This window comes from Amphiura filiformis, chromosome 7 (genome assembly GCF_039555335.1).
Source record: "Amphiura filiformis chromosome 7, Afil_fr2py, whole genome shotgun sequence".
Classification (NCBI taxonomy): Eukaryota; Metazoa; Echinodermata; class Ophiuroidea; order Amphilepidida; family Amphiuridae; genus Amphiura; species Amphiura filiformis.
In genome coordinates, this window is record NC_092634.1 from 34,583,718 (window position 1) to 34,597,917 (window position 14,200).

The window sequence follows — 14,200 nt, forward strand, 5'->3', positions numbered from 1 at the left end:
TTTGCTTTTAGGAGTAGGCCTACGGAAATCCTTCGCCATTTTATTTGTACGTAACTCGAGGGAGGGAGGGGGGTAAAAAGTTACGTACGCTTTGTACGTAAGTGAAAATGGCGAAAATTATGGACGGCCCCTAAGCTACTCTTCTGGAAAATGGTGTTAGGTTTTGAACCACATCCTTGTCTGTAATAATAACATTAGGCCAATTACAATTGATTCTTAGTTTCCTGTTTCCCGCCGGCGTCCAAAGTAGAGAATTGCAAAATATTGAATTATTTTATTTATATTTTGGATTTTCTCTTTAAAAATAACTTTTAATGACTACCATTTGCTACTTTCTGACTTTGATCATATCATCTATAATGATGAATAAACATAGAACCTAATTGTACCATTACTTATGTATAAAATCGAACATAGTAGTAAAAATAATTAAATGCATGCTCCTTGTCAAAATGGCTTGATGTAGGTTGCGACCACTTATTTTAAAATAAAGAAAATAAAAGATAATTAATAATTAAAAGTCGCCACATCCCTGGTTTTCAACCATGAAACAGGAAACTAAGAATTAATTGTGAAGGGCCTTACAGCTAGACCATTACATTAGTAACACTTTTAAAAATGAGAAACAGTTTTTGTAATGAGGTAATACTTTTTTCATTTTCCAAGAATTCAAGAAATAAAGCCACGATGATCTAAAAAGTGAATTCGGGGAATGGGGAGATTTTGGCCTTGAAAGTCTTTCCAACTCGTAACAAAATGTAATATTTTTTTTGAAATCTTTCAAATTTCGTTACAATAATAAAGTAATACAAATAATTGACAATCTGTAGGATAATATTATCAAATCTTTCACATTTCCTTACAAATAAATAAATACGAACGATTTCACGATCTGTAAGTACAGGGTTTTGATATCTTATAAATTACTTTTAATACAGAGATAAAGAAATACAAAGATTGACAAGTAAAATAATTATTGTCCTTTAAAATGAGAGAAATTTGCAAACGATTTCAATATCTTAAACATAAATAATAAACAATACAAAAGAATTCAAGATCTGTAAGTGTAAGGTTTTTTAATCTTACAAAGTTAACCTTCTCTCCGGGGGTCACTCCCATTGTGGCCTGTACACCATCCGCGATAATCAACTTTTGAAAAGCACCCTAAACAAGGATTTAACCCTTGGCTAAAACGACACCCTCAACAAGGTTGGCATTCCTAACATCAAATTTCATACCCTAAATTTCATTTCCGCGTATTTAGAAATTGCAATTTTGCTACCCTTTTTTCCAATTTTTCATGTTTTTGACACCCTAAACGCGATACGCGCGTATCGTGCCTACCCACGAAAAACGACCCTTTTTATGTGTTTTAATTATCGCGGATGGTGTACAGGTCACAATGGGCCCCTCAGGATATTCCTCGGTTCCAAAGGCAAAATGTTTAGATTTTTCACAATGCCCTCCAAATAACCGATGCGCAGTTATTAACCTCTAAATAATTTTATATTAATTCGCAATTTAAAGTTTACTATAATAAAAGTAGATAGCGGCAAGCACATTATAAAGGACTGATCACTCACTACAATCCTCACTTTTAACTGTCTTTTTTTAATGTGTTGCTTGTGTTAGTCCGAAACTCTTGCGAAGCTATGGACATGGCATCTTACCTACTCCATTCTATAATAGTCTGCCTTGTGTGTTTTCTCAGTCTTCAATCGTTTGGTTGAATATAATTTTATGAATCAAATAAAAAAGATAGGAAGTGGCTTCAGGCTTTAGTTATATGGCATATTATTCATAATTAATAAAGTAAGACAAAAATTATTTAATTTCTATAACGCATGTCAAATTGTTCAATACTATTATAGGCCTACATGTATAAATTATGCCCATATTATAGCTAGCCCCTAAAAACTTTATTACTTTGCATCGATTTTTTCCGTTAAATAGACAAAACTGATGTTTAAGGGGTATAATACCCGGCCTGATTTTATCAGCACCCTCTTTTTTTTTCTTTTTTTTTGCAAATTTATGAAGTACATTAATATGTTTATCACCTCATGTTCTGAACTTATAAAATATCTCTACATGCATACAAAGTGCTATTAAACCATTTTAGTAAATCATTTGAGCCCTATATATTTTTTGTTTACTGTATCTTAGTAACTCAGATGTGTTTTTCATAACAAACCATAATTTATCCTATTCAAGTAGAGAATATGAATAGAATACATAAAATCCTTTGTCATACCATCTATAAAAAAAAATTATTCAGCGATGCATGCAAAATAATACTGAATAAATTAAATAAACTCTTCCACAATAGATGCATAGTCCATTTAATACTATGTACCTTCTATAGTGTGTTGTTGGGAAAAAGATTTTAAAAGGCTATAGGACGTCATAGGTCAGGTTATAGGTCACTTGGTTCAGGTCAAATTTAGGCATCCATTTTGAATAAATAAATAGATCTTATTATTTTATAACATTATTTTTGAATTCAATCAATTACTTATGATCTTCATCTATGGCGTTATCTTTTTAAATACAGTTCTTGTTTAATTTAAGCCCTTCATGTATGTGAACGGCCATATTATTACCTTTCCCCATAAAACGACAGGTATGTTCATTCTTTCTGTAATGCATTCGGCATACCTTAAAAACAAATTCTTACGATTTCTGGCAAGAGGAAACATCTCACCTTATTTGGACAGGACTGGAAGGTTTGCGGATTTCATACTGCAGTTACTGTCCGTTTTCCTATACACAATACACAGTGCTCTTTCCCATTGACGCGTGACCTTTACAAATAGCCCTACGTTAACAGTATGGGGATATGACTAGTTAACGTCGCTGTGTGAAAAATAACTGGCCAATATTAAAAGTACTCTTCTAAAGTTCTAGAAAATATAGTTTTTAACATGTCCTAAATTTTTAGCTAATTTAGATGTTTGGAAATATTCGTACTTTGGTGTTTTAGTTAATGTTATAGGTAATAGTACATTGCCTAGTTAACGTCGCTGTGTGAAAAATAACCGGCCAATATTAAAAGTACTCTTCTAAAATTCTAGACAATATAGTTTTGTAACATGTCCTAAATTTTTAGCTAATTTAGGTGTTTGGAGAGGGTCGTACTTTTGTGTTTTAGGAAGGACATGTAAACGACAGATAACACCAAAAATATGAAGAAATTATTTCCAAACCGTGTTAAGTCAAAAATCATTATGTTGCTCATTTTCAAGAATGCTGGTTTACAAAAAGCACGCCATTGTCTGATTTCGTGAACAAAGCCACACATAACATTGTTTCCTTTCGTTTCCTTTATAATCGGTTACCCAACTGAAGCTATGAATACCAGCTTTATTGCGATATCGCACATGAAAACAGTCACTTGTGCACAACCAGAGAAGATCCGATTTAATCAGTTGAGCTGTTTCAATGAGTGTTATCTTGGTTTAATAGCTTTTAATGGGGTTAAGTCCTGCAAAGGTCGAGATGAATTCTACTGTAGACATGACTGCATCATGATCCGCTTCACGTAAAGTTAATCAATGCGAAACGCACGTCGAAATCCCACGCGAAATCGGGTGCACATAAATCCATAAACAACTGGATTTACAAAATGGTTGTATCGTGGTGCTTTTACAAGCATGATGACAAAGCACGTCAACAAGGCGTTGCTTTTGAAAGGTGGAGCCAACACAATACATATATTGATTATCCACAAGAGAGCGAAGATTGTGGTTGTCAGCAGCAAGGTTTTAGTCATACGGCTAAGGGTTTTTTGCTGGAAACCACGAAGCTGTTTTTGCGGGGGATGTTGTCGGTTGGTCCGCTGCGCTGCATGCTGTGGCCGTTTCAGAGAAGTTGAAGGCATGTCCAAAGGCGATGAGTCGTCAACACTTTGGAGTGAATTCTTCTGGCTTTGTGGCTTCAAAACGGGTGCAATCTGATCTACAGGCTCAAGTTCCAGTTTGTCGGTATTATCTTGGACTTCCGCGATTAATACTCTGCGTTGTCGGTTACGAACATGAAGGACCATCTTACTGTTGAGGGTGATAATCAAAATGAGAGTCACGATCAGGGTTCCGGAACCTACGGTGATTATCACTATCAGCCAATCCTCTTTGATATCGCATGGCAGCCGAGAATCCGTGGGGAACCTGATTTGGTGATGGATTCTTGAACCAATTCCTGCGAGAACCCCAGCTATCAGACTCAGAGACACAGCTGCTACGATAAGGATGATGGTAGATCGAACCCTCATTCCGGAACGGCAAACTACGCAATACCTGTTGACGGCAATTAACCCGTGCATTAACGTCGTGTAAAACTCGATCGCCAAATCCACGCTGCGTCCAGATTTGCACAGCACTTGTAAAGAAATAGCAACAGATTCGTTTTTGTGCTGAATATCATTGTACAAATAGTTCCTTACTTGTATTGGTGAGATGGTTACGGAATAGAGCAGGTCGCCGAAACCTAGAGCGATGATCAGGATATCCGCCGGAGTCTTTCCAGCTACACCGACTATAAATGTACCTAGCACCACAACATTAGCGAATAAACCTAGTATGCCCGTAAGACCTTCGATAGCGGCATAAAAGACTGGATACTGTTGAGGGAAACCCATTGCGCACAATTGAGTGTCCGATTGAAGTTAACATATCAGTCCTTTCCTAGCGAAATCATAGAAATGTTTCCAAACAACCCACTTCCAGTTTACAACGAGCTGTTATATAGGAAGCCACCCACTGAAGACTGAAGACTGAACTGAGAACTGAACGACGCTCAGTCATTACTCACTAACTATAAATCTTAGGTGATCACATGTGGATCCATGTGATTACACCATGATCACACGGACAACCAAGTATAAGGTCTAGCAGTAGTACCAAGTTCTTATTCATACTGGACCTGTGATCGGTGAAGTGTAATGAGATCATTATCCACTCAAGACAAATTTAAGGAGCTTCACTGATGTCCCGTCGTGAAAATCGATTTTGAAAATGCTTACATCTTGTCAGTGTTATTGTTATAATATAAGTGGTCGACACACTTACGACAACACATTTACTTCCACTATCAATCGATGTTATAAATATTGAGTTACAAAATTCTCTATTAAATTCATGCTAATCAAAACCAAATATTATTTTTTATTATTATTATTAATATAATTATCGTAATAGGCCCTAATAAATAAATAATATAAGTAATGTTCATAATGATCATTATTATTAGTGTTATTTTATTATAGTGTTATTAGTATTATTGTGTTAATATTAATATCATTATTATTATTATTATTATTATTATTATTATTATTATTATTATTATTATTATTATGAATATTATTATTATTATTATTATTATTATTATTATTGCTATTATTATTATTATTATTATTATTATTATTATTATTATTATTATTATTATTATTATTATTATTATTATATTATTAAGTAGGCCATAATAAATAATAAGATATTAATACTAAATAGTAAATTATAAAACTGGACCTTCGTCCAATCAAATGCTTGTAACTTTACTTCTGGAGGTCACATTGGATTTCATGGTGTGTCATAGTTTGCAGAATTACATAGTGCATCTATCAAAAAAATAAATGTACCCAAATATAGGTTAGTTTTAAAATTAGGAATTTTTTTTCCAAGTGTAAGGATACTTTTTGGCGCATTATACTTTGTCTAGTGACGCATGCAAAGCAATTCTATTCTATTCTTTATTTGAAATTCATAAATGAGCCTCATTGTGCTTTATAACAGTAATTCGCCAAGCTCACTACCAGCCCAATACCAGTATAATAATTCACCAAGCTCACTATCCGTATAATCATGGATGTACTAAATATTCATAAGGCCGTATAAAATTAATGTTTTGGTTCTCGTCCAGAGGATTTTCATGAATTGATGAGGAGGGAGGTTTTTTTTTTCAATGTAAAATTAGCATTGTCAGTAGTTTTCGGTCTTCTCCAACAGTGTTCGAGGAAACGATGAGGCCCTTTTTTTTTAATGTGAGATTCTAAGGGATAAACCCCTAGAGTACCACAAAAAGACTTGGAAGTGATGCTTGTTCTCTAATAAACTTATTTATATGTATGAAGATTTCATAAATCATTCCAAAGTCTAAAAAAATTGAAAAATCTATATAAAAAAATCTGTCAAATCCAAGAAATTGAGGAAGGAGGGGACGAGAACCAAAATATTAATTTTACACGGCCTAATAATTGTAACGTCCATGGTATAATAACCGCAATCAGCGTCACTGTATATTATAATGATACGTATAATTGAAAAATTATGATGAGCCATTATGATTCGGGAAAACCATCCACCTTAATGAATGATAATGCCAGCTTATATAATTAACTCTAAGACAACGCAACAAAGCATTTCTCAAGTCACTAAATCTTCATGCGAGTCACCAGGTCATTTCACTAGTTGGTGTGATATGCATATTGTGACTTAACCAAAAGAAGAAGAAGATAATTATGATACCATTGACACATGGGGTGATCCTCCCGGATAATAAATTCATCTTGTACGTCTTCTTTTGAATATTCTCTAGCATGTTGACATTGGGCTCATTAGTCCAAACAATTCAGCTAATTAACTTAAATAATAAAGGTTTTTCGTATTTTATTCCGTATTCCACATCATCACTGTCAATTATATGTATATCCAGGCTCATTCTATCAAACTTTGAACTTTGCAATAAACTTGTGATGCAATAAAAACAAAAAGAACTGAACCCATGGCTAATATGCCTATTAGGCTATTCCACTTGAAATCCATACACCCTCTATGGAAGACTTAATCTCCCACATGGGGGGTGTATGTTGCAAATTACGTCACCCATTTAGGATACCCCATTTGAAACTCACACTCTCTGTATGGAAGATTAAGGTCACGTCTTCCATGGATTTCAACTGGAGTAGCCTTTATAAACTATGTACACGGGCTGTATCAAACTGATTGGTACCCATCAGCTTCCAGTGATTATGGGTGCACACCAGTAAATAGCCCCATTGACTTTGTGTACAAACAGGGTCCGGGAAAACGTCATTTTCTTGACTCCAGAGCGACTCAGTTCTTCAAAACTTACCCTTTCTGCATATACGGAGTCCATCATTTTTCCCAGAAAAATGCCGACTAGATCACCCTATAGCCCATACAGCTTACGCCACCTCACAAATAGCTTGGTGTTTCTGAAATGTAACGCATTTTGAAAGTTTTGCCAAATCGTCATAAAAAGTCGGATCCTGCTCATTTTGTCACAGACAATCTATTTCCCAGACCTAAATGAGGATTAAATATGAATCAGGGCCTAATACTTGGGTTTTAAGCCTTTTCTAATTAAGTTGGGTTGCATGTTTCCTCGTTTGAAACACTGATTTTTTTTTCATCCCAGGGTGTAGGAGAATTGTATTTACTGGTGTGCACTCTTATGGACAAGACTGCCACATCAAAATGCAACATAGGAGCTACCTTATTTATAAATGAATGAAACTGGCCATTTCAAGAGGATGTTACTAATTGAAGAAGCAGGCGTGTCAATAAACACAAAAAACTGAAGGGTATCAATAATTGTACCAAGTTCGTTTTACCCCGACTTTGTTAGTGACGTCAGTGCCTTTAAGCGTTCCGACAAAATGTTCTTGTTCGCGTGTGTATACGCCCTGCAAAATTAGGATACCTCGCGCGTCTCGATACTGCGATGAGCGGAATGTGCAGCCATTTCACGCCACTCCATCCCGAGAGAGGGAGATAGTAAAACTATTTCCCGGGGAGATGGTACTTTGAATAGTACCCCGTTCCCACAATCAATCGGCTTTTGACTGCTTTGCAAAATAGCAAAACTATTTTTGGTCACATGATACTCGTTTAACCAATTAATGAACGAGAATATATTAATGAAGGATATAATATAATTATATCCTTCATTAATATATTCTCGTTCATTAATTGGTTAAACGAGTATCATGTGACCAAAATAGTTTTGCTATTTTGCAAAGCAGTCAAAAAGCCGACTCAAAGTACTATTTCCCCGGGATATATTTTTTGTTATATATAGATTCCTGTCATCTGATTGGTTGAAAGTGCAGTCATTGAATTAACTATGCCCGCAAAATGAACTATGGACCGGTCCATGGAAATGAACTATGGACCGGTCACGTGCGTCACGATCAAACTGCGCGTTTTTCCCAGCGTAAAATGATATTACGCACGCGTTAATATTTTCGCGCGTTATAATTAGGCCCTACGCAGAAATTGCAGATTGTAATCTGTGCCGTTCGCATTGAAACTATTAATTTCTCTTCCCAAAATCGATGCTTTTGTTTGTTTTGTTTTGTTTTATTTCTTCTTTAACCTGGGACACTCAATCAGTTAACACAATTAATCATCTGTTCTTCCTTGAGGCCCTTTTAACCAAACAGATGACAAGAATCTTAAGATTTGGTATATAAAACAAATATTGACTGCTTTTTATTCGGGGAATGGTTAAAATTATAGGCCCGCGGCCATGCCCCTCATAGCAGTCAATATTTGTATACTATAGGCCTACTCCCTCTGAGCGCGTATGACCTCATAGCCGCGTCGCAGTTCCTAGTGGTCGGTGCAACTCGCCACATACGCGGGATATCGCTACCGCTTCTGGGGTATTATCAAGGATTCTCGAGTACTAATATACTATAGGATAAGCCACTCGTTTGCGCAAATGAAGTCAGTCATTCAGCCTATGCGCCTTCATGCATGTGATGGCATAGTACCATAGTACCCCTGTACGTGTAGGAGTGTAATTACCTGTGGAAGAGATGATGCAATGTTTACGTCATCGTTTCCAAAAAAATTAAATGGCGAAAAACGGCGAACATTTGGTCGAATCTTTCCATTACTATCATATCGTGAAAAACCAAATAGCTGAGGAGTTAGCTCAATATGCTAGGAAAATATTATAACCGATTACCCCATGACGAGACTGGCTGAATAAGCTGTATTTTTGCTGGAAAGGGTCCGAATAATTGGCAGTCGATGGGCGCCATCTTGGAAAAATAGCTCGAAATAGACTTCCTCGACAGTCGTTCAAGATTGAGGAGATTTTAGCCTGACGATGTTAGACTTGATCAAGACGGAGTGTCGTTTGCACTGTATCGGTCTAAATGTGCACATTTCATACATAAAATTAGCTTGAAATTCAATAAAACAAGTAAAATATGGGTCTAATATTATCTCTACTAATATAAAATTTGATGAAAATGGTATTTCTTTCTTAAAACAAATAAACATACTTTCAAATTGCGTTACAATCGTACCTGTACTTACAGGTCTGAAACTAAGACTAATTTACCACCTCGATGCCCTAGCAACTGTCAATCAAATACAGGATAAGTCCTTTTGACCAGTAAAGCAGTAACGCGCATCATAGCCGTTCACAAGTACGTAAGTTTTAGGCTTACCACCTCGATGCATAGCAACCGGCATAGCAACCGTCACTCAAACTGCCGGCGAAGTGACTTCATTTTTTACACAGGGATTGAATACGAGTGTCACGGCCCTGGTATTATGTGTAGCCTTGCCTTGCTTGTAATGTGTTGTCTTGCGAAGCACACAAGCAGCAGCACAGAAGTGCAGTTAAAATACGGCAGTTTCATGACATAATCTGAGTTACATCAGGAACAATATCATAATATTGACGGCGAAATAACAGAGAACATGGTTACTCGTTTTACGGCGGTATTGTAGAGAGGTTACAACATTACAAAGGTAAGCTTTATAGCCACTCAATTGTGTGCGTGCTTTGTGCATGTAGGCCTACATGTATTCAATCAAAACAAAGCACGGCAAGCCTAGCCTAGCCTTGACTATGCTAGGGCTTAGCCTACATTTATGCCTAGGCCTATGTCTATGATAAAGGCCTTTCTAATAGTTTAACCAATTAATGAACAAAGAATATATTAATGAAGGATATAAAACAAATATTTACTGCTCTAAATTCGGGATCTGGTGGAATCTATTGGTCCCCTCGGTGAACTCACTGAACTGGAGACCGTGAGCCTACTATTTCCCTCGACCTGGCGGTCTCGGGAAATAGTAGGCTCACGGTCTCCAGTTCACCTCGGGGACCAATAGATTCCACCAGATCCCTCATGAACAGTAAATATTTGTATATTATTTTTGTCTTTTATATAGATTATTAGATTATAGTTATTATAGGTTCAAAAATATCTTTCCACGTTTTAAGAAGGAACACCACCTCAATCTTAACCTGAACCCTGACCCTGATGCTGAATTCATCAGTAACATGTTTAAATTTTAAACCACTATTGTTAATTATAATACTTTTACTTAATCCTTACTCTGTTAAAATAGTGAAACTATAGCAACTGTTGTTTAAAATAAACAATGAGTATAATTTTATCCAATCGAAAATTTGTCGGTGAAACATGATATATTCTATATGATTAAATTGGAATTGACATTCGTACTTCTTTTACTTTCTTTGCAAAATATTCATGTTTGGTGTGATTTTTGATTACAAAATATAGAACATGGTTTTTGTAAACGATGATGTGCTATTGTCATCAAGTGTAGTGATTAAAATCTATACTCAATAGAGATTATCCGTGTTCTATAAGCTGCATATCCTATCAGCGACTGCTATACCTTGTTTAGAATTTTCAAAAGAAGTAGGCCTACCTGCATGTGCAACAATGACTGTTTCAAAATAGCCCGCCAAAGTCATGCAAGTAACTCTGAATGAAATCGTGCATTGATTTGATTTGAATGAGGAATACTACGGGAACTAGCGCCTTTTGTTAGAAGTCACACATACATGTACATGAGTAACGTGAATAACCTCTATGGCATTTGTATTTTGTCTGTGATTAAGTAGTCTTGATTCAAGCCCGTATCCACCCATATACTTCTTGTGCCCGTTTCTATTCATCGTTATGTATTCTTCTCCCGTGCATTATTTTCGCGAGCTACCCTTCATAGCCCAAATTATATAAACCTGCACGCTAAACAGTGCATTATCTAAAACCCACACACTAAACAATAGATTTTAGATAATACGTGCACGCTCAAATACTAGAAATACTACTTTCACATAACTTGTCTGTTCGATATATATACCATCAAAAAAGTACGAATATACATTCTGTGGTGTTAAAATAGTTATGGTATTTTTCATGCGCACGATGTAAATCATAGGTTACAAACTATGGTCTATTTTGCAACTATCATTGCCTTTTATTTAATGATTAATGACCTCAAATAAATCAAACATCAAATGAGAATAATCGAGGTTCTATTAATTAACAAGGTCTAAAAACAGGTGGACCATAATTATACAAGATGACACCATTACAAAATATTCAGCATTTTACAAATGAAATACATGTAGCTAAGCCTATATCTAAAATAACATAAACACGCCAGGGAAACACACACTAGCGCATAATATCATGATCATGCTTTATAATACTGAACAAATTGTAAAATGCCACTGTCGTGTGTTTTGATATAAGTAGATTTAAAGTTCAAATTATAGAACTATAAAGTCCAGTTGATATTGATATATAAGTTTATTCTCTCATCTCCATTCACCGTAGTACTATAATAGTGGGACGTCAAAATCGATCGTTTCCAGGTCAACTGGTTCAGTGCTCTCTGTGTTCAGAACCACGATATTAAATGATCACAACATAAAGTCAATTGATTACAAACCATGCGTGAATAAGTTACTAAAGTATGACGTGTGGCGCAATCGATACCATAGATATCTAACTTATACAGTGATTGATTTTCTTGACCAGTTAAATGCTACCTGGTCAATGGCCTGACGGTGTTTTTAAAATCTAAGATATTTTCCCTAATATTCAAACTAATATAATGAATGCAGCAATTAATTTTGCCTATTGTTTTAATACACTCAAAGTATATGGCGGATAATGTACTCGTGCAAATGCATTCGTCAAGATAATCGCACTTGCCATGGAGTTATTGCATTTAGCTCTCGAGCCTATCGGCTCTCGAGCTAAATGCAATAACTCCACGGCGCGTGCGATTATCTTGACGAATGCATTGCACTCAGTTCATTATCCTTATCATACTGTATGTAACTGCGCATGGCTGTGCACAAGTTATCGGTGACAGATTCTCTAGCGGTTGGTGATCGGCTGGCTGCATAAGAGAGTCTTGAATAAGACTAGTGGTTAAGGGCCGATTCATACTCCATGTATTTAACGTCGAATATTCGATGCAACACGCCAACAAGTATTCGTTAAAGTAGGCCTATTCAATCTGTTTTAGATTCTAACGAATGTTTGCTGAAAATTAATTTGACGTGTAATATATGGTGGAAATAATATTAGTGCTATCGATCTTACGTCAAAAACATTCGTTAAAAGTTAAACATGGCTGGAAATAGAATGGAAAAATCGAACATTTGTTGCATCAAATACTCGACGTCGAATAAAAAGTATTATGAGCAATCACAGTTCCACTTCAGTCATATACAAATAACACGGAGTTCAAAACGTCTCAATTTTGCAGTTTTAGCTTTTTGTCCGTATTCGTGACGCTCGTACTACTGGTGATGTCGATTAACTGTTAGACCTATAACCAATACGCGGATTTAGGGTTTCTCTATCGGAAGTCAATTTGTGCCGAAATTCCTTCCCACAATGCAATATGCATATTGCATAACAAAGAATATTGATTAACCTCCGAACTGTATCTATTGTTATGCAAAACGCTTATTGCATTGTCATGTGGGAAGGAGTTTTGGCACAAATTGACTTCCGGTAGAGAAACCCAAAATCCGCGTATTAGCACGCTTCAATGACATCAAATTGACGTCACATGAACAAGTGTCACATACAGGAGAGAATCAAATCTTACCAAAATGTTTTGGGTTTCTTAAGATGACGGTTCTGAATAAAAACAGCGTACTACTCATGATTCCAGTAAAATACAACACTAATTTTTTGGAATTAAAAAAAACATTGATCTTGTTCTGTCAAATCCTAATCCTTGACCATTTCTTTTCATTTGCCTTCCAGATTATCTCTTTCATATTTTGTCAGCGGCACTTTTTTCTTTCATTTTTGTCAGGGTGCACTATAGCTCACCTGCACCCCCCACACACACAGATCACCCGCTGGCTACGCTACAGTTTTATTGACTACTGATAGATTGGGATTTAGCTATTTTTCATTTGGTAAAACTAGAGAGTTCTAAAAAAATTTTGGAATCAGGAGTAGTGAAAGGTTACTCTTCTCATATCCTTAATTTGGGTAAGCTTTAATATGTTTAATTACGTGTGCCCTTGCAGATTGCTTCCGTTTTACACCTGGTCAACAGATTGCATTGCTTTATCCTGGGCCTTTATCACATCAGTAAATACCCAAGTTGGTTTTCTACATTACCATTTATAGGACTATCATCCAAGAATCGTGAATTTGACTCAGAAATAATCCTTCTATACAAATAAAACATGAATTGCTGATCATGTCAACATGATACTAACGGGATTGCAACACGCTTTTTAATAATATCAGTTAGAACAACGTTGAAGATTTTAAAAGCGGGCATAACTTCTCATTTTACAGGATCTGCACTTTACAACAGGAACGGTAATGTATTTCACTTTATTGGCTTTCAATGCGGGTATCTAAATGTTTAACAATTACAGCTACATGTCAAGATCAAGTGTCTTACCTGAGGGACACAACACGTTTAACTTAACTAACGGGATTCGAACCCACAACATTGTGATCATACGTCTAACCGCTATAACCAAGTCATGGCTTGCAAATCTCATTATATTTTGCTCGTTATAGCTTTTAATCACGTTGGATATACATGGTATACGATCGAGATCCATGAGCTTACTAATTAAATACGTACTAGCAAAATACATTTATGATGCTAACAACACCAATGCATATGGACACATGTGATTTGCATAATAATAACGAGGAACTATCTTTTTTTGCCTTTCAAAGTACATACAAACTTAATATTTTCTTACTCAATGAAAGTTTAGATACTGGCTTTGAATATTTTATTTATCGGATCCTTTCGTCTTTGACATCTGGACCCTGGCCTGAAGAAAGAACAGATGATTAATTGTCTTTTCAACTGATAGAGTGTCCCAAGTTAAATTAGAA